This window comes from Ambystoma mexicanum, chromosome 5p (assembly GCF_040938575.1).
Source record: "Ambystoma mexicanum isolate Mex_15411 chromosome 5p, UKY_AmexF1_1, whole genome shotgun sequence".
NCBI lineage: Eukaryota > Metazoa > Chordata > Amphibia > Caudata > Ambystomatidae > Ambystoma > Ambystoma mexicanum.
The window spans coordinates 845,587,785-845,605,696 of NC_090930.1; the positions used below are offsets into that span (position 1 = coordinate 845,587,785).

At 47.5% G+C, this 17,912-nt stretch overlaps 1 protein-coding gene across 1 annotated transcript in view; it reads left to right on the forward strand.

The window, feature by feature from the left end:
* Nucleotides 1–17,912, forward strand: part of NME8 (NME/NM23 family member 8) — a 2,398,321-nt gene that overhangs the window by 1,792,006 nt on the left and 588,403 nt on the right. The window lies entirely within an intron of this gene.

Here is a 17,912-nt window from a genome sequence, read left to right on the forward strand (position 1 = left end):
ATAAAAAAACATATGTTCCGCTGTTGTTCCATGAGCCTTCAATCTCTTTCAGTGGTTGACTCTTATGATGTCCCTTATTCATACTCCAAGACTCGGAGCCACGAAGAAATAGTTCCATCAAGTTTAACTTAGCCTGTACAGAACCTAGACCCAAACATCTGAACATGATGTTGCTATTTTCTTTATTCGGATCAGACACAAGTGGCACCCTTTGACCAGCCCCCAAATTTCCAGCATTGATTTAACAACATCCTTCCAAGGGCATCGGCTGGTAATACCTACATCATGTGTGAAAGAAGGTTAGGGTCTCAACTCCACATCAACAACAATTGCCGTTTGTCCCACAACCTACGCACATGTTTCCCTTGAAATGTGCATTCCTACACCTTTTAATGGATGCAGTTTATCTATACTTTCCCTCGTTTAACCATACTATACTGTAGATATGTCTTTTACGCAGGAGGCATTTAAGATAGTAAGCAGATAGTAAGCAGGCACTGCATAGTGATTTTATTAACTCACCTCCTACCACAAATACCTTCATTATCAGAATGTGTGTCCAACATAACAGAGAACTTATGTCATGCTTTTTTACTCTGAGGGAAGTGCAGTTGATGCATGGCACTGGTTAGAGGTAGCCCCTGCATATAGCCCTTGACGGAATGTGTCTCCCCCGTACAAAATTAAGTGATATTATGACCCTCAGTCGTTTTACCCTGCACCCTCCCAACCCACAGTGCAAATAAATTACCTATTTACCATTGTGTAATGTTGACATGCAATGGAAAGGGAGAAATATCCAATCACTGTTTCTTACTTATTTTTTTGCACTTCATTTCCTCTGTGACTGAATTACCCTAAGTGGCTAGATAAATATGAATGACAACGCTCATAAATTCCGAAGTTCTGTAACAACCTATTGTAAATGTTTGCAACATAGTAGGACCCGAAGCCAGTAATTCCAGTTTCTTTGATTTCAAGGGGAAGAGAAGCACTCCTATGTCATGTCCTTTTCCACCATAACTTTGGGACATCGATTCCCTTTGGAGATGGGACCAGAGCATTTTGAGCGTCAATTGCAAAACAGATCCAAGAAAAGCAAGCAAAACGCGGGATGAAATCGCTGATCCATCCACTGTTCACGTCAACCTCTCACACACACAGTCTGGCTTCTCTCGAAAATGAAAGCTTCTGCAGACATCAGGCCCAGCTCCAACAGGGAGTCAGGGGGGCCAGCCCCCCCCCCTCCCGCCCACCAAGCCCAGCCCCTGGCCCTCCCTAGAAAGCAGGGCCGGACTGGGAACCAAAAGAGGCCCTGGAAAATTTGATCAAAGTAGCTCCATATTTCGCTGCGCGAGCGAGCAATATTAGTGCACAGGAAATAATACTGCACCAAGGGGCACTACTGTAAAACAGGGCTGGTCGATTCCATCATATTGAAAGCAAGCATTGGCAATGTCAACAGTTTGTGTAGGCATGGCAAGAGCACTTTCCAAGTACCGCAGTTTTGGTATTAACTTTTTATTAATGGTAGCAGGTGCAAAATGGTGTGAGTACGGGCACCTATTAGCAGTGCCTTGCCAATGCCTAATACTTATACACAAGCCAAAACTGTTGGCTTTACCAATGATTATGTTTAACAGGACTTAAGTGAAGGGCATGCATAGTGCTTATAAATAGAGTGGCTAAAGGCAGACATGGTGAAGACATTTTTATTACACCACTAGTGGGTTTACAACTCCAATTAAGTAATTAACTCACAGAAGGGTCCTTTGACAAAACACTGTCAGGCACTTTGAGTGTGAAGTTTGATGGTAAGGCTTGCTTAAAGCAAAGTCAAAGAGTTCTCTGGAGGAGGTGTGTTTGGCGGGAAGGGACAGGAACTGGGTGGGAATAGCCATAGGGATTATCATGAGCAGGGCGGGCAAATGACCAAACACCTACACGCTGGGTGTCCCTCCTCATAGCTGATTTCTCCCCATCTATACTTTAATGCAATAGTTTGGGTTTATAGCTGGTGCAAGCACCATCTAGAAACCCAAACTAATAAAAAAACAGCACAGAGATGAGGCTAAGGAGCGTGTAGTGAATATTACAACAGAGGAATCCCACAGCATGGTGGTGTGATGGCAAATGTGATTGTTAAAGCAGAGGGTGAAATATTACAGCACATGGCTGGACGATTTTGGCGCAAATACAAATTATGTCGTTGGTAGGTCATGCTACAGCACAGGACTGGCTTTAAGCAGGGCTAAGGGATTACATAATATGGAAGGGGATTTTTCTTATGTGTAAGAAATATTACAGCATGGGGCTGGGGTTTTACACACCAGGGGAGCCATAGAGCAGTAGTGGGCTGAAGGATTACACAGCATGCACAAGCTGTGGGTTGGGGTTCCCAGTTCAAAGAGAAGACAACTGCAAAGGCAGGCAGGCACCCATGAATGAGCTGGGCAGATACCATCGGAGTCCGGAGGTTTGGGGAAGTGGACGGGAGGACAGAGAGTGTTTGGAGCAAGGGGGTGGGCAGGGCATAATGTACTAGCCGACGATTGCTGAGCAAGGAGAGATTTAGTGCTAGTGTTTTGGGGAAATCACACCACACTGATATGTTACAGCACACAGGGTGGGGCGTTAAAGTGCAGAAAGAGAGGTGCACACCACAGGGAGTGACTGTACCAGCAGAAGATGCCATTGTTACAGCGGGAAGTGGATGGTGCAGCAGACAGTGAGAATATTACAGCTAGTGGCTGGAAAAGTACAGCACTGGGAGAGCACACTACCCCCACTAAGAATGTTACAGCACAAGGGGGCAAGCTCTTTGCTAAGTGCCACCTGCGGGCCCAAGCCATCATCTGCACACCCTGCAGCCCCTCTCCGCAGCCAAAGAAAGTCTGGAATCGCTGGAATGCGTTATTGTTCTCGCAGTGACAGAGGGGCCCAGAAGCAGAGATGCCATGTTAAGGCATTAAAAATTCAACTGGATAAGAAAAGGGGTTGGCAGAGGGGGGCTGCTGGAACACCCCCCTCACATACAACTCCTCCCTGTCCAGAAACAGCATGATCTTAGACCTGGTTATCAGGGCCAACTCCAGGGGCATGCAGACCTGGTTTAGGACGATTTTCCCGACTCAAAAGGTTTGCATGAACCTTTTGTTCTAAAAATGCTACCACCAAAGGTTCGAACACAAAAAGTTCGAACCTTTGGTGGTAGCATTATAAAAAAAACAGGGGCTGCGGGGGTGTCCCCCACATCACCCCACTCACTATACTTCATGGTATAGTGAGCGGGGGCTGTGGTGGACACCCCCGCAGCCTTCCGTTGAAAAAAATAAAAAAAAGAAAAATAAAAAAAGAAACGGGGGCTATACTTTATGGTATAGTGAGCGGGGGCTACGGGGGACACCACCGCAGCCTTCCGTTTAAAAAAAAAAAAAGAGAAGAAAAGGACCCTGCAGCGTCGGTTCCCGATCACGGAAGTGAAAGGGAACTGGCACTGCAGGAACCAGCGTGAAGACAAGGTAAGTGTGGTTTGTTAATGTTGGGGGTGTGGGTGTGCTGGGGGTGTGGTTGGGGGAGTGTTATGAGTGTGTTGTGTGTGTTTGTATGTGTATTTGCATGAGAAAGGTGCAAACCTTTGGTAGTTCGCACCTTTCTCATGCGAACGATTTGCCCGCAGTAATTTCAGCCGCGGGCAAATCACTCGGATTCTGCAGACCTCACCTCCCACCACAAGCATGAAAGATCAGGCAGCGGCTGGCCAGGATTGAGGTCCATTGGCAGAGCTTTGCGGGAGTGAGTCTGATGGAAGAATGGGGGTTGCTTCTAGCCAGGATTGAGATACACTGGTAGAGTTGCGTGTGAATGGGCCACTGACTGTAATGGAACAACAGGAGGTGTTACAAGCCAGGTTGGAGGGTCCATTGGCAGATCTGTGTGTGAGCTGCTGTAATGGAACAACAGGGGTTGCTGCGGCTAGGATTGAGGTCTATTAGCACAGTTTTGTGAATTGCTGTCATAGAAGCAAAGGGGTTACTGCTGGTAAGGGTGGAGTAGTAGTGACCATCAGACAAGCTTTGCGCTAGTTGCTGTAATGGAACAGCAGGCGTCAATGGAGGTCAGTGCTGAGGCACACTGGCAGAGCGTTGTATGGCTCTAACGTACTGGAATGGCGGGGGTGTGGGAGGTCAGGATTGGAAAGAGGTGCATTAGCAGAGAAGTGTGTCAGCCGCTATAATGACATAGGTAGGTGCTTCTTTAGGTCATGGTAAGTTACATTTGTAGAGGTGGCTGTTAGTGGCAGTACTGGATTAGCAGTTTAATTTGGTCTTGCATAGTAGAGCTGAAGTGCATTTTAATAGGTCTATTGGTTGCCAGTATTCCCACTACACCCCGATAACTATCCCCATTCGGTTTGGGGCCGGGGGATCACCGCACAAGGAGCGGATATTAGGTAAACAGGGTGCTGTTTTACAGTATAGCTCAGGCAGGGAACAAAAAGCACAGGAAAGGGAATGTTAGAGCTTATGGAGAACACATTAAACAACCCCGGCCAGTAAACGATTACAGCACAGGGGGAACACATTGCAGCAGGGGTGGAGAATATTACAGTACATGGCATCATAGTGAGAGAAATGTTCAGCACTTGCATGCAGGATAGCAACACAAGGAAAACATTGTAGCATGATGACTAGAAAATATCACAGCACATTGGAAAAGGTTTACTGCATAGGGTGAGAGTGAGGTTACCGAAGCACACAGCAGAATGGAAGAGGGGCACTCAGCAGAATGGAAGAGGGGCACGCACGTACAAATAATCCCCTAACCTTTCAAGCATGGCTACTGCCATCAGCTGCTCTCAGCCCCAGCCACAGCCTCACTTGGGTCATCTGCTGCTGTCTGCTGATGGAGGCAGTACAGCCCGCCTCACCTGGTTGGTTGGCTGTCTTTCTTGAATATGTCAGAAGACACCGTGAACACGGGCACAGCACACGGCATGGGCCCGGTACCAGCACAGCATTCGGACTGTCTGTCGGCAGTGTCTCTCAGGTGGCAGTGGCACATTCAATCACGGGCCCAGTCACACCTGCGCATGCGACTCTACAGCACAGAGCATACTAGGGCAAGTAAGGTAGCACACTTGCTTGAGAAGTCAGCCTACAACTGTCTAGCAAGATGTTGCGTTGCTTTTTTAACTGCACTTTTAATCTTACTTACATTTCAAACCTCTCATTTATAAGGTAGCTATTGTTTCAAACCCATCAAGTAGATTTCTGTAATTTAATGTAGGTTTTTATGTGTGGGAATATAACTGTTGTTCCAATCATGCCTAATAAGATGGTTAACTGTAGAAAACACTAAATGGCAGGTGATGATGCTTAGACACAGATTTCTACACCGGGTGCATAAACGGCTGAGGACCCTGACAAGTTTCATTCATTGGAACACGAGATACCGCAAGCATTTTTAGGCCTTGTGGTCCAGCAGTTTGTGCAGGGCTGCTCACATTAGTGGCATAGAGGCCAAGGCTGATTAGTAAATAATGGTATGGAAGCCTGACCGAAGCAATGGCAGTGGTTAATCAGACTGAGAGCCTTTACAAATCCCATTCACAGTATATATTCTGCTGCATGAACTACTTGAATATAAGTGAAACAAATAAGGTTTACAGTAAGAACAATGTAATTCTGGAGGGGGAGAGTGTAGTAAAATCAAAGTGATTTGATGTAAGGCATTGAAGTAGGCATTTAGGTGTAAGCCAGAACAATTGCATTGGACCACAGATAGGATGGAGAAAGGATGTTAGGAGGGATACACATTCATTGGATGCGTCTGGTCCTTTACCCATCCATTGCCATGTTAATCTCTCTGATATTCCCAGCAACCACCTGTCCCCTCCCTGCTGAAACATACCCTCTTGGGTACTCTTTGAGCTAGCTCCGCCACACAGTAACATCAAACTTTGTGCTGTATTGGGCCTGCTTGTGTTATATCTAAGCATTCTTTTGAGTGTTCAATGACTTAATTGCCTCTGTAAATGAGCTCCTGTTGTAATAAAACATCTCTTAACATGGTGTGTTTTCAGCGAGTAGATTTAAAAGCAACATGATGTCCTCACATCTGTTCCTTGCACTGGAATCCTAAAACAAGCAACCACAAAGTCAACCACTTTGACATGTGTATAAGTATTACACAGGCATTTTCCAGACAATTACATCATATGCCTAGGTACTCACACCATTTTCTAGATGTTCCCACCTTATTGCTAGGTGGAACCCATATGGCAGTGCCTGGCAAATGCCTTAGCCATGTGTATTCAAAAGCCCTAACTGTTGGCTTTGCCAATGTTTGTTGGTGTCAGTTTATCTCCCTAAGTGAAAATATATATGCCCTGATGTGGGAGCCGTGTTTGCAATGCCTAGGGACACAAACTGCACATCACTGAGTTGGTCCAACAAAAACCTACCTGAACATATCACAGCTAGGATGGCAAGTATAGACCAACTTCAGATCATCTTCTCATGCATACTTACCAGTGGGGTTCTGACCTAAATAGTATGCATAATTGCCCGTGTGGAAGCCTAGGCTGCCTGGCCAGAACTTTTCATGAAATGGGCAAATGAGTGCTGCATTAATAACATCATACTATTGGAGTAACAATTAACAATGTCTGTATGCAAACTGAATACATCATGTGTATTGTGGGTCTTGTTTGAAAAATATGATATAACTGCTAGGTGTTTAGGCAGTACCAGAAATTGAAGTTATTTACTGTGGGATAACATCAGTGACAGAGGGGGAGTGGGTGCGGGACTGGAGGATTGTTCCCACTTCCCCAATTTACATTTGGCTCTCAGAAGATTGATCATTAAACCTTGAAAATAACACAAGAAAAGAGCATTTCTTAATATGTCTCTGGCAACGTATAAACGGTGCACATCTGTTAAAGGTAGAAAAGGGTATTGAAATATTTCCTGCAGAGTGCAATCAGAGGTGGATTTAACAGTCAAACATTGGCCCTCATTACGACCCAGGCGGTAAGCGGAAAACGATCCCGGTAAATGAATACCGGCATCGTTTTCCGCTAGGTCCGATTATGACCTGCGAAAGTGCAATTAGCGACATCGTAGTTTACGGTGCCGCTAACAGCACCAAGGTCGCGCGCACGCGACCCACCATGCCGTAACTACCGGCATGGCGCAAAGCTACCCAGATCACAAACCAAGCGGACATGCCCCTAACGCCATCGCCAAGGCCGTAAAGTACCTTACCGCCATGGCGCTAATTCCGCCACCGCGAACCAACCGTAAATGGCCATGTGCAGTGTACCCAGCTGCCACAGGTGCACAGAATCAGCACAGATGGAGGCAATACAGACTCTCCCAGTGCAAAAAGAGCACATCCCACCCCTACCAGCCCCAGTCACACTCCACAATGATACCAATAGGACTAGCAATGTTGGGGCTGGAGGACCTGATAGCAATGCAAGTGCTACAACTGCAACAACAACAACAACAACAACAACAACAAGCTGCACAGAGGAGACGCAGGAGGAGAAGGAGGGCAAGGCAGGGCCAGCAAGCCCCACCAGCACAGCCAGTGGAACCACGCAGGCAGCCCCCAATCCCACGCATCAGAGCCAGTCCATTCAACCTCACCGCAGAGCAGATCCACACCCTGTACCGACTGGATCGGGACACCATCACCAACATTGTGCACATGATACACAACAACATCATCAGCATGATAGAAACACCCACCGCCATCCCGCCCCTACTGAAGGTCGTGTCCGTGCTCCACTTCCTGGCCACAGGCACCTACCAGCACACAGTGGGCCACTTGCATGGCATATCCCAACCATTATTCTCACGTACACTGATCCAAGTGCTCGATGCCCTCCTCAAGCACACAGACGACCACATCTCATTGCCACGGTCTGCCCAGGAGATTGCCAACACCAAAGTGGGTTTTCATGCACTAGCTGGCATACCTGGTTGCATTGGTGCCATCGACTGCACCCATGTTGAATTGGTGGTCCCACATGCCATGGAGGTACCATACCGCAACCGTAAACTATTTCACTCAATCAACGTGCAAATGGTCTGCGACTCCAACAGGATCTTCACACATTGTTGTGCCCGATTCCCCGGATCAACCCATGATTCAACGGTCCTTCGGAACTCCACAATACCACGCTACATGGAGCGACATGCAGGCCCAAGATCCTGCCTACTCGGTGAGTCTAATGTCATGAGCATGGAAATGCGAAGTATGTAGGTGATCGACGTACCAGTGCATATTTCACCTGGCAGAAGGGGGGGGGGGAATGATGCATACGTCACATGGCTGCGGCTAGCAGTAGCCAGATCATACCCTGAGGCAGCACTCACGTCATCTGACAACTGTATACATGATGCCTGATCTAATCAGCCCTAACATGTGAATGAAAGTGTACCCCAACCATGACACAACCATCTGCAAGTGCATTGTACGAAGTGTGACCACATTGACTCCAAAGGAAAGCACCTACATGCACGTCACCAAACACCATCAACTGAAAGGCCTGTCCCCCATAACTGCGCACAAAGGAGGCACATGTCGGACAGGAACATCAATGCACCACTACACAGACAGCAAGACACACAAACTCCCCCCATTGACACCAGTATTGTTCCCTGGGGTCATAATGAGCCAGACAGCAATGTTGCAATCATGTGAGCTTTGACATCACAGGACACGTGCCAGGTCACATAAAGTAACAGCCTGAACGGACACAGTGGATGGGCACTCACAAGGCAATTGTCCCCCCTGCATTGTGTCTTGGCATGAAAAACAGTACATGAGAGCCATGAACATATACCGGTTGCATAGTGTGAATCCATTAGCACAACTAAATTTGGTGCAAAGTAACAGTTGAATGCAAGGCATGGTGGCGCGTCATGTTCAGAAAGCGATCTCATTCCTGACACATACATTGTTGCCCATTTACAGGTGATGCAGGCTATCCCCTGAAGAGGTGGCTCCTTACACCAGTCCGGAACCCACAGAACCAGCATGAGGGGGACTTCAACCGTGCCCATGCACGAACCCGTGTGGTGATAGAGCAGGCCTTTGGCCTACTGAAGGCACGTTTCTGCTGCCTCAGCAGGTCTGGCGGGGCACTCCTGTACCGCCATGAGAAGGTTGCGAAGATCGTCAAGGCATGTGTCATGCTACACAATATGTGCGTCAGACGTAACGTGCCTATGCCCCCTGACGCAGAACTGCAACCACCTGATGATGAGGATGATGAGGGTGGGGATGGGGCAGCACCTCAAGGAGGCAGCGATGCACAGGAGGGGCGTGAAATGCATCAGAATCTCATTGACCAATACTTCTAGCACACACAGCGTGTGCGTGTAACATGTGGACGGCACTTAGGGCACTGTGTGTGTCTGGTATATGCACACTGTAGACTGTACAACAATAAAGCACACATACACAATGAGCAATGTCCACACATTTGGTTTGTGATAAATGAAAAAGTGTATTGTGCTTCTGAAAAGTTATGACACACCCAATCCCCCCTCCCCCCTGAACACCCCAACACACCCAATCCCCCCTCCCCCCTGAACACCCCAACACACCCAATCCCCCTCCCCCTGAACACCCCAACACACCCAATCCCCCCTCCCCCCTGAACACCCCAACACACCCAATCCCCCCTCCCCCCTGAACACCCCAACACACCCAATCCCCTCTCCCCCTCCCCCCAGAAATCCCTGCAAAGGAGTGCCAGTGCCTGTGGTGAAGTGGGTAATGTTTTAGTGGTCCACTAGGCGGGCACTATTGGCAGCCCCCTGTCCCGGAACCTGGGGCCCCCCTGCCTGTACTCCTCCGGGTCCTGGATGACCTGCGGACGGGGCTGGATGGGGCCGAACTTGCAGCTGAGGAGGTACCGGCCTGCTCGGTACGCCTTGTGTCCATGATTGTCCGTATAAGTTCACCAATCATATTCCGCACTGCGGCTAGTTCTGTGCATATGTTCGTGCTTGCTGATTGGATGGCTGCCTTGATGCTGTCAGCACACCTCTCCATGCCTGAACTGGCACCTCCACAATCAGCAACATGCTGCGTTAGGATTGACGCCAGTTGTTCTTGCCTCGCTGATATTTGGTCCAGCACCTGGCTGAAATCAGGCACAATGGAGGTTGCAATTGCAGGCCCAATAGGACTACTCCCCTCTTCCCCTACTCCCACTGGGCTTGGAGTGGCTGGCCATGAACCTCCAGGGGTTTGCCCCTATGTGTCCTGTCCATGCAGGCTACATGGGGACAGGTGTGGGGAGGTAAGTTGGATGTTGGGGGGAACTTCCATGTCATCATCCCCATTCGTCACATCGCTGTCAGAACAGGCTGCGATGGCTGCAGTCTCCCCGACTGTACTGCTCCCCGCAGACACGATCCCCTCAGTGGGCGGCAGTGGTTGTGGGTCTGCCGTGGGGGCCATCATGTCCCTTTCCTCGGGGGGAATTGCTGCCCTGGGCTGTTCGGCAACAGGAATTTTGGCCTGCTGTGGGTTGGCCATGGGTCCAGCAGAGGTGGATGGTTGGTGGCCTCTTCCCTCTGTCCTGGTCTTCTTGGCTGGGGTGGTGCCACTCTCGTCCCTGCCGGTGTCCGAGTGTGAGCCTGTGGTGGAGCAGAGGAGGGAAAGTGTTATTGATGGTTCAGCGGACATTGAGCAGGCATTGTGATGAGTGCCATGGTTTAGATGGATAGATGGTAGGCCGTGACATACAGGTTGTCTCACTTTTGGGTGGGTTGAGCATGCAGGAATGTGTGTGCCTGCTGTAGAGTGTACATGCTGCATGTGTGCAGGGTGTGGGTCTTCTGCTGATGTGTTGCGTTTGCCATATGGGGCGACATTGTGATTCCCATGTAAGTGTGATTCAGGGTGTTTTGCAAGGCTGCATTGGAGGCACCTACCTGTGTCTCCTGATGTCGGGGCTCCTCTCTCCATTCCGCCGACGCCCTTAATGCACTCTATGCCGATCAATGAGGCACATGTCTCCTCCCATGGCTGCATCTTCAGTGGGGAGTCTGCTCCACCGCCAGTTGCCAGTCCCAGGTTGCAGTTTGCTGACAGTATGCCCCTTACTCGGAGCCGGAGGTCATCCCACCTTTTGCGGCACTGTCTGGCGGTGCGTGGGGTGGTACCTACGGCACTGACGCGTTGTGCCACGAGTTCCCATGCTGCTTTTTTCCGGACTATGGCTGGTCTCATCATCTCTGATGAGAAGACGACGTCTGCCTTCTCCTGCAGCATTTCTGCAAGCATGGTTAACTCTTCGCGACTGAAGCGGTCCTGCCGCTGCCTGTCGCAGGCTTTTTTGACAACTTTTGGCATGGTTGGGTGAGGAAATGGGTGGGTAATGGGATTCACAGGGTTTCAGGGTCGAATGTAGTGTGGTTGGGTAGGATGGCAATGGATTGTGTTTTTAAAGATGGCCGCTGTGCTCTTTCCCGTTCCGCCGCGATGACGGTACTTCCGGTTCCGCTTATTTGCGGTGACCGCTAATTATGGTGCCCGCTAATTACGGTGCCCGCTGATTACGGGGCCCGCTGATTACGGTCGGCGCAATGATGGGTGGCGGTAGGTCACCCAGTGCGGCATTCGATGCCGGTAAGGGCTGTTTACGCCATGGCGTAGTTTACATTACCGCCATGGCATAATGCTTGTGCGCGATGGGTCAGAATATGGCGCTCTTTACGCCATCGGTCCATGGCGTAAACGATGATTACGCCATGGCGGTAATGTAAATTACTTACCGCCAGGGTCGTAATGAGGGCCAATGGACAAATGATCATGGGGCACCCTTGCTTTGCCTTTCTCCCCTCAAAGTCAGTCAGGGCTGCACAGGTCCTCCCAGTGACGTCTTATCTTTTTAACATGTCTCAGATGCAGATTATTTAAAATAGGAGGTGATTAGTGATAGGAAAAGGTACTTTTTTCTTTAAATTATATACACTTTTAATAAGCAATTTAAATGGGGCTGTTGGGTGCTTAGAAATTATGGGGGTACAGAACAGGCTGTGTGAAACAACTTTGTTATGCATTTCATTTCACTTTGTGTTTGTATGGGATCTTTTGTGAGTTCTGATTAATTAGCCTTCTGGAGCTTGTAGACTTCCAATCAGAACGGGGAAAATAAAGCTACAATCAAAAATCATTTACTGCCACTTTTTTCACTCCACAGGACATGGAAAATTACCACCTATGATTGTAACTTTATTGGTAAAAGCAAGCAGATTCCAAATTGTTAATTGTAGGAGAGATTTATACTTTTCCAGACACATAGTGCCAAAGTGAAAGGGTGATTTTGCCTATGTTTTGCTATTTACTTTTCCAGTGCCTGTAGGGGCCCTTTTGCAAAGAAGGTGCAAACAGTAGCAGTCCCCTCTATGCAATTTAGGATTAAAAACAAAATTGTCCCAATACTCTATTTCATCGGCCGATTCTACAATGATGAACACATTGATGGGTTTGTTTATCATGTGACTTGTGCATTTTTAAAGTCATCTGTAGAAAAGTGAGTATTATTATTTGTTATTGTTTATGGCTTATTACAAATCTTTACAAAAAAAGATAGCAAAGTGTTAGGCAAAATCACCTGCAGTACCCTTGGGGAACACTACAAGCAATTAGGACTACAAGTGTAAGCACAATTTCAACTTTGGTACAAGCCTGTACTACACAGTAAAGTGGTAGCGATGGCTGAGCAGCCAGACTTATCTCAAGAGTTTAAGTGAGCAGTAGAACAAGTTACACAAAGGACCAACCAATACAGTGATTCAAGTAAACACTTATTCAAGGTTTCTTGGTAAAAGCATATACATTAATTTACTCAGTCAGTTAGAAAACATTACACAAGCATAAGCAGCTCAATATCACACACTAATACACCACAAAAATCCAACCGAACAAGTTTATCACCAAAATGAAGTGGGAGCAAAATGGCACTTCAAATACTTAATAAAGGAGGGAAAAGACAAGGTTATAAGAATAGACAGTCCAAATACATTCATAGGCAGGGCAAAAGGTTTCAGTTAAATACAACCAACAATTCTTCTCAGTAGGCCTGGGCCAAAGTCAATGGTTCAGAGTTTTTTGTATAGGATAGTACAGTTCTGGTAAGTAACGGTTAAGTCTTTGCCACAGATTTTTAAAGGATTTGGCTAGGCAAAACCTTTGACGAATGTTTAGGGAAGGACAAGCCTTCGTAGTTGAGGAAAGTTTCACACACTTTCTCGATGGATGACAAGATTTCCAGACGACATTTGCACAGTACCTTGTCCATGAAGAAAGCTGTAGCTGAGGCAATTGTTCCTGGCAGTTCGAGCAGATCTTGCTGTTCCTGAGCTTCAGTCGTGGGAACAAGAAGGAGGACGTTGGGAGGTTCCTGCACTGCCCAGGGAAGAGGCCAAAAGCTGTATTTAGATGTCGGTTTAAGGTGTGAGTGCCTTAAAGCCCACATGCTGGTTTCCTTCCCTATGGCTATGCGGTTTTCAACAGCACTCTGATGAAAATTCGACCAGAATAGGATGGTGTCCAGGTGGCTTGCGAGTTGGTTGTTCCCACCAAACTCAAGGGAAGAAGTTAACCTTGAAGGGCTTCTCTGCCGTCGGAGTTTCAGGCAATTCGGACCTGCAGCAGGGCTTCACCGGTCGTCCAGGAGTTGCAGCAGTCCTCTTCCTTCCTCTTCTCTTCGGTTCTTTCGTTCCAGTGGTCAACTCTGCTTTCCAAGTCCCAGAGACCTGCTTTTAAACAGTTTTCCCCATTCATTCCAGCCTGGTTGTCACTCACACAGCAAGTTGGCTGTCCTGTCGGACAGCCAGCCGCCCAATCACGCCAGAGTGCAGTCAGGTCTCCTAGGAGACTAAGCACAGGGAGTTTCGGGCACCTCCCTCACATCCTGTCCACCCCAGACATTCAGGCACCAGAGGAGGGCTTCAGCACTGAAGCCCGCCAAAGGCCAACAAACAAAGGGACCAAACCTGGTTTGTCGTGCAGAGACAAACACAAGAAGGACCTTTCATAAAAGAAATGGCGAAAAAAGAGGACCAGAGTCTGTTTTTACAGATAGGTCTTGGGCGCCATATTGAAAAACATGGCTGACCCGATTTTTGGCTACCGTTCTTAGCAGTCGGGAAAAATCACAGTAGTTGACAAACCACTGCCACCAGCCATTTAAAGTAGGAAAGGGTAACATTTTACTGTTACATGAGTGTTTTTACTCAGGGGAAGCTTAGCAACCCCTCCAGCACTCTATAGGAAGATAGTGTGTGCTGGGTCAGTACATTTAAAGGGACTAGTAAGGTCAATTTAACTTTACATGCTCTGGGAGACAGTAGTCAGTCCCAGAGAAGGTATTTAAACCTTGGGGAGTCTGAAAGACACCCTTGTGCCACTGCACTGAAGGTGCTGTGTGACACACAGAAAAAGATGATGCCATGGAGTTTGTTTAAAACACCATAACCAAAGAACAGAAAAGTAAAACACACATCAAAATACATGAAAGAGTGGGAAAACATGCTCACACTCTTTCCAGGTAAAAAAATAAAATCCTAGAAATCCAGCAAAGTTGCTGGGGGTCTCAAAAAGTAAGGGAAATTAGCACATATTGATAATCCTCCCTAACACAAAGGGCCTCATTACGACCCAGGTGGTAAGTTACCGCCTGGGTCGTACCTTTACCACCATGGCGTAAACTATGTTTACGCCATGGTGGTTGGCGGACTTACCGCCCCATTCCGAGGTTGGCGGGGCGGTAAGTCCCCAATCCCCATTTACCCTTCCCCATTCCCATTTTTGCCCCATAGGGCATAATGGGAGTGGGGAAGGCGTTAATTACGCCACCGTAAATTACGGTGGCGTAATTAACAACAAGGTCCCTTAGCGCCATGGATTTTAACACCTGCTAAAAGCAGGTGTTAAATCCTCCATGGCGCTAAGGAACCTCGGAATCAGGCGCTAAGGGTCGGCGCTGTTTACGCCGCCGTAAACCCCTTACCGCCTGGGTCCTAATGAGGCCCAAAGTAAGAAAAAGAAACTCAATAAATGGAAAAAGAAAAGTAATAAGAAAAATCGAATACAGAAATTTACAGAATAAACAACATTTTTATTTTCATGGCTCACAATCATTAGTATAAAAGTATGACATTTATGACAATAAAAAATGTTTTCCTATAAATCATCCCTATCACTTAAAGTTTGTATTATATACAAAGTAACGGCTATGGTAATCAGGGTATAAGTACCATTCCCAAATCTGTTCAAAAGGTGACTCGTGTGAAAAGACCCAGAATTGTAATATTTTTGGTATTTAGAACCAAACTTCAATACATATTTGTACCAACTTTAGCTGGGAAGGTGTGTGGTCAAGTACCTAAATTTCAGGCTATGCTGGCATTCTGACTTTACCACTTAACCAAAGTGTGTAATCCTGGGAAACCATTTAATCTGACTGTGTGTTTCCTGCCAAAATTAGGAGCCACTAGAAGTGATCCAGTTTGCAGTATGGTTTAATAGATGGGCAGCGCAGGGATCGGGAGACATACACCCATCTTTCTATGGAAAATATAAGGCCCCATTTATTGATCAAAATTGTGACATTCAAAATAGCAAAGTAAACATGTCAAATAAGAAGTCATCATGGACAATTGCATATTATAAACAGTATGGAAAGAGTATGTACCAGACAATGATGTATAGGGGGTGGCAGGGGAGCGACGGCCACTCCTCCCTGGCACATCCGATTTAGAGTGATGTCAGGAGGCTGGAAACCCTTCAACCTCCACTGTCTACCTCCTGATCCCACTCTCATCTGTATGCTAGTACTCAACGGTGAATCATCGGAGAGCATACATAGCACGCGTTGGCCTGAGTTCAGGGATTCACAACAACATGTGCTTCAATAACAAAATTTGGCACGCCTCATTTTGTGACGGTTAGTTACAAGATTCTTCAATATGGCTTCATCTTCGACTCCGTCAACACCGGAGTCTGGCTTCAAAAAATGCTGAGACTGCGGGTCCAAGATGTCTCTTACTCACCCACACTGCATCTGTTTGTGGTGCCTTGGAGCACGGTACATCCAATTGTTCCAAGTGTCAGTCCATGACAGGAAAGGCCTTGAGGGAATGGAAGGGGAAAATCCAGGTAGGAAAAACACCCAAATCCCCAAATTCCCTAACCCTGACCTGCTCGGCCTTCGACCGACGAGTCAAGAGGCGATTCTCCTTAGAGGAAGAAGGCCAAGTGCTCTAGGTCCAGGAGTGGCTCCCACCACTCTGATTAGTCTTTGAGGAAGTCGAAGAGAAGGCACTGGAGGTCACCTTTGGCGACTTCTTCATCAGATGTTTCCCCCAAAAGGGTTGCTTGCCCTACAAAAAATCTACCCCAGCTTTCTGATCAGAAATGTAAACATTTTTTGAAAAGCAAGGTCAGGCTTCTACCTAGTCTTCGAAGGAAGCCGGTAAGGATAGGTCTCGCACGAAATCATGCATGCCTTCGAGCCAGGGAAAACGGCTTGACAAGCACCGGAAGCCCTCTAGGCCTTCATCTGATGATAAGCATAAGAAAGAAAAGTCAAGGTCCTCGACGCCATCAAGACCTTTAACACTGGCGGTGTCTTCAATGCCTGCCAGGCCCTCGACACTGACATCGACACCAAAACCTTTGATGCCAGCTGCGCCACATACGCCAGCTGTTCCATCGAAGTGGAGCGCCCCTCCTCTGTTGGCGCCAATAAAGCCTTCAACGTCATTGAAGCCTATGACTTCCAAACCTGAAAAAATGTAGGCTCCTCTTCCCAAGAAGGAGTTTTTCACTCACTTCAATGTTTGAATAAGAGGAATGCTCTGATGAGGAAGATGCTCCTTTTGGGTTACAATATGGGACACCCAATGTTCCAGAGTGTTTCATACCAGAGGAGTCCAAAATTAAGGACTTGTATGATCATTTACAGTCTGCAAGTGGAGTAGATACTTTACCCGAAATGGAGTTTGGAAGACCAGAGCCTGGCGAACATGCTGATGCTTCATACAGACAACTCATGTCCAAAGTTGTAGAGTACATGGGAAGGAGTAGGGCACCACTCCCTTATGAACAAGATGATCTCACTGACATTTTGGATAAAGGTCCTCAGACTGACCCTGTTTTTCCCTTCCATATGGCATTACAAAAATGGGTGGCCAGAAATTGGGAGAGTCTGGAGGCCAATCCGGCAGTTAATAAGAATCCGACAAAAAAATACCGCCCCCTCCAGTAGTGACCCCGACTACCTGTCGAAACACCCCACTCCGGAGAGTCTGGTGGTGCAGGTGGCTACAGCTAATTCAAATCAGGCAGCATACCCTACCATCCCTCTATATAGGGACGACAAGCATGTAGATGGATCGGTGAGAAGGGTATTTTCTGCAGGGAGCATGGCACTGAAATCTGCTAACTCCACTTGTGCCCTGGCAACATTTTCATATACTATGTGGGATTACATATCTATTGCGGTAGAGCATATTCCTGAGGGGGAAGAAAGGATGGCTTCTTAGCTATTGTTAAGGACGGCAAGGAAGCAAGTTGTGAATCCCTTCAATCAGGGTTGTATACTGCGGATAGCATCAGCAGATCCATGGCTACCAGCACTGTCATGCACAGATTTGTGTCGTTGAGGAAGTAGGGTTTTGCACCAGATGTGCAGTCTAGGCTTCTCAACATGCCTTTTGACTGGTCTCATCTTTTTGGTAGCAAGGCTGACGAGAGCCTTGAGAAGTTGCAGACTTCGAATGCCGCAGCCAAATCTTTAGGCGCCGCTAATAGGCAACCTCAACCTTTTCGTCCTATTGGACAACCTTGGAGGGGTAGATCTTTTCGCTACT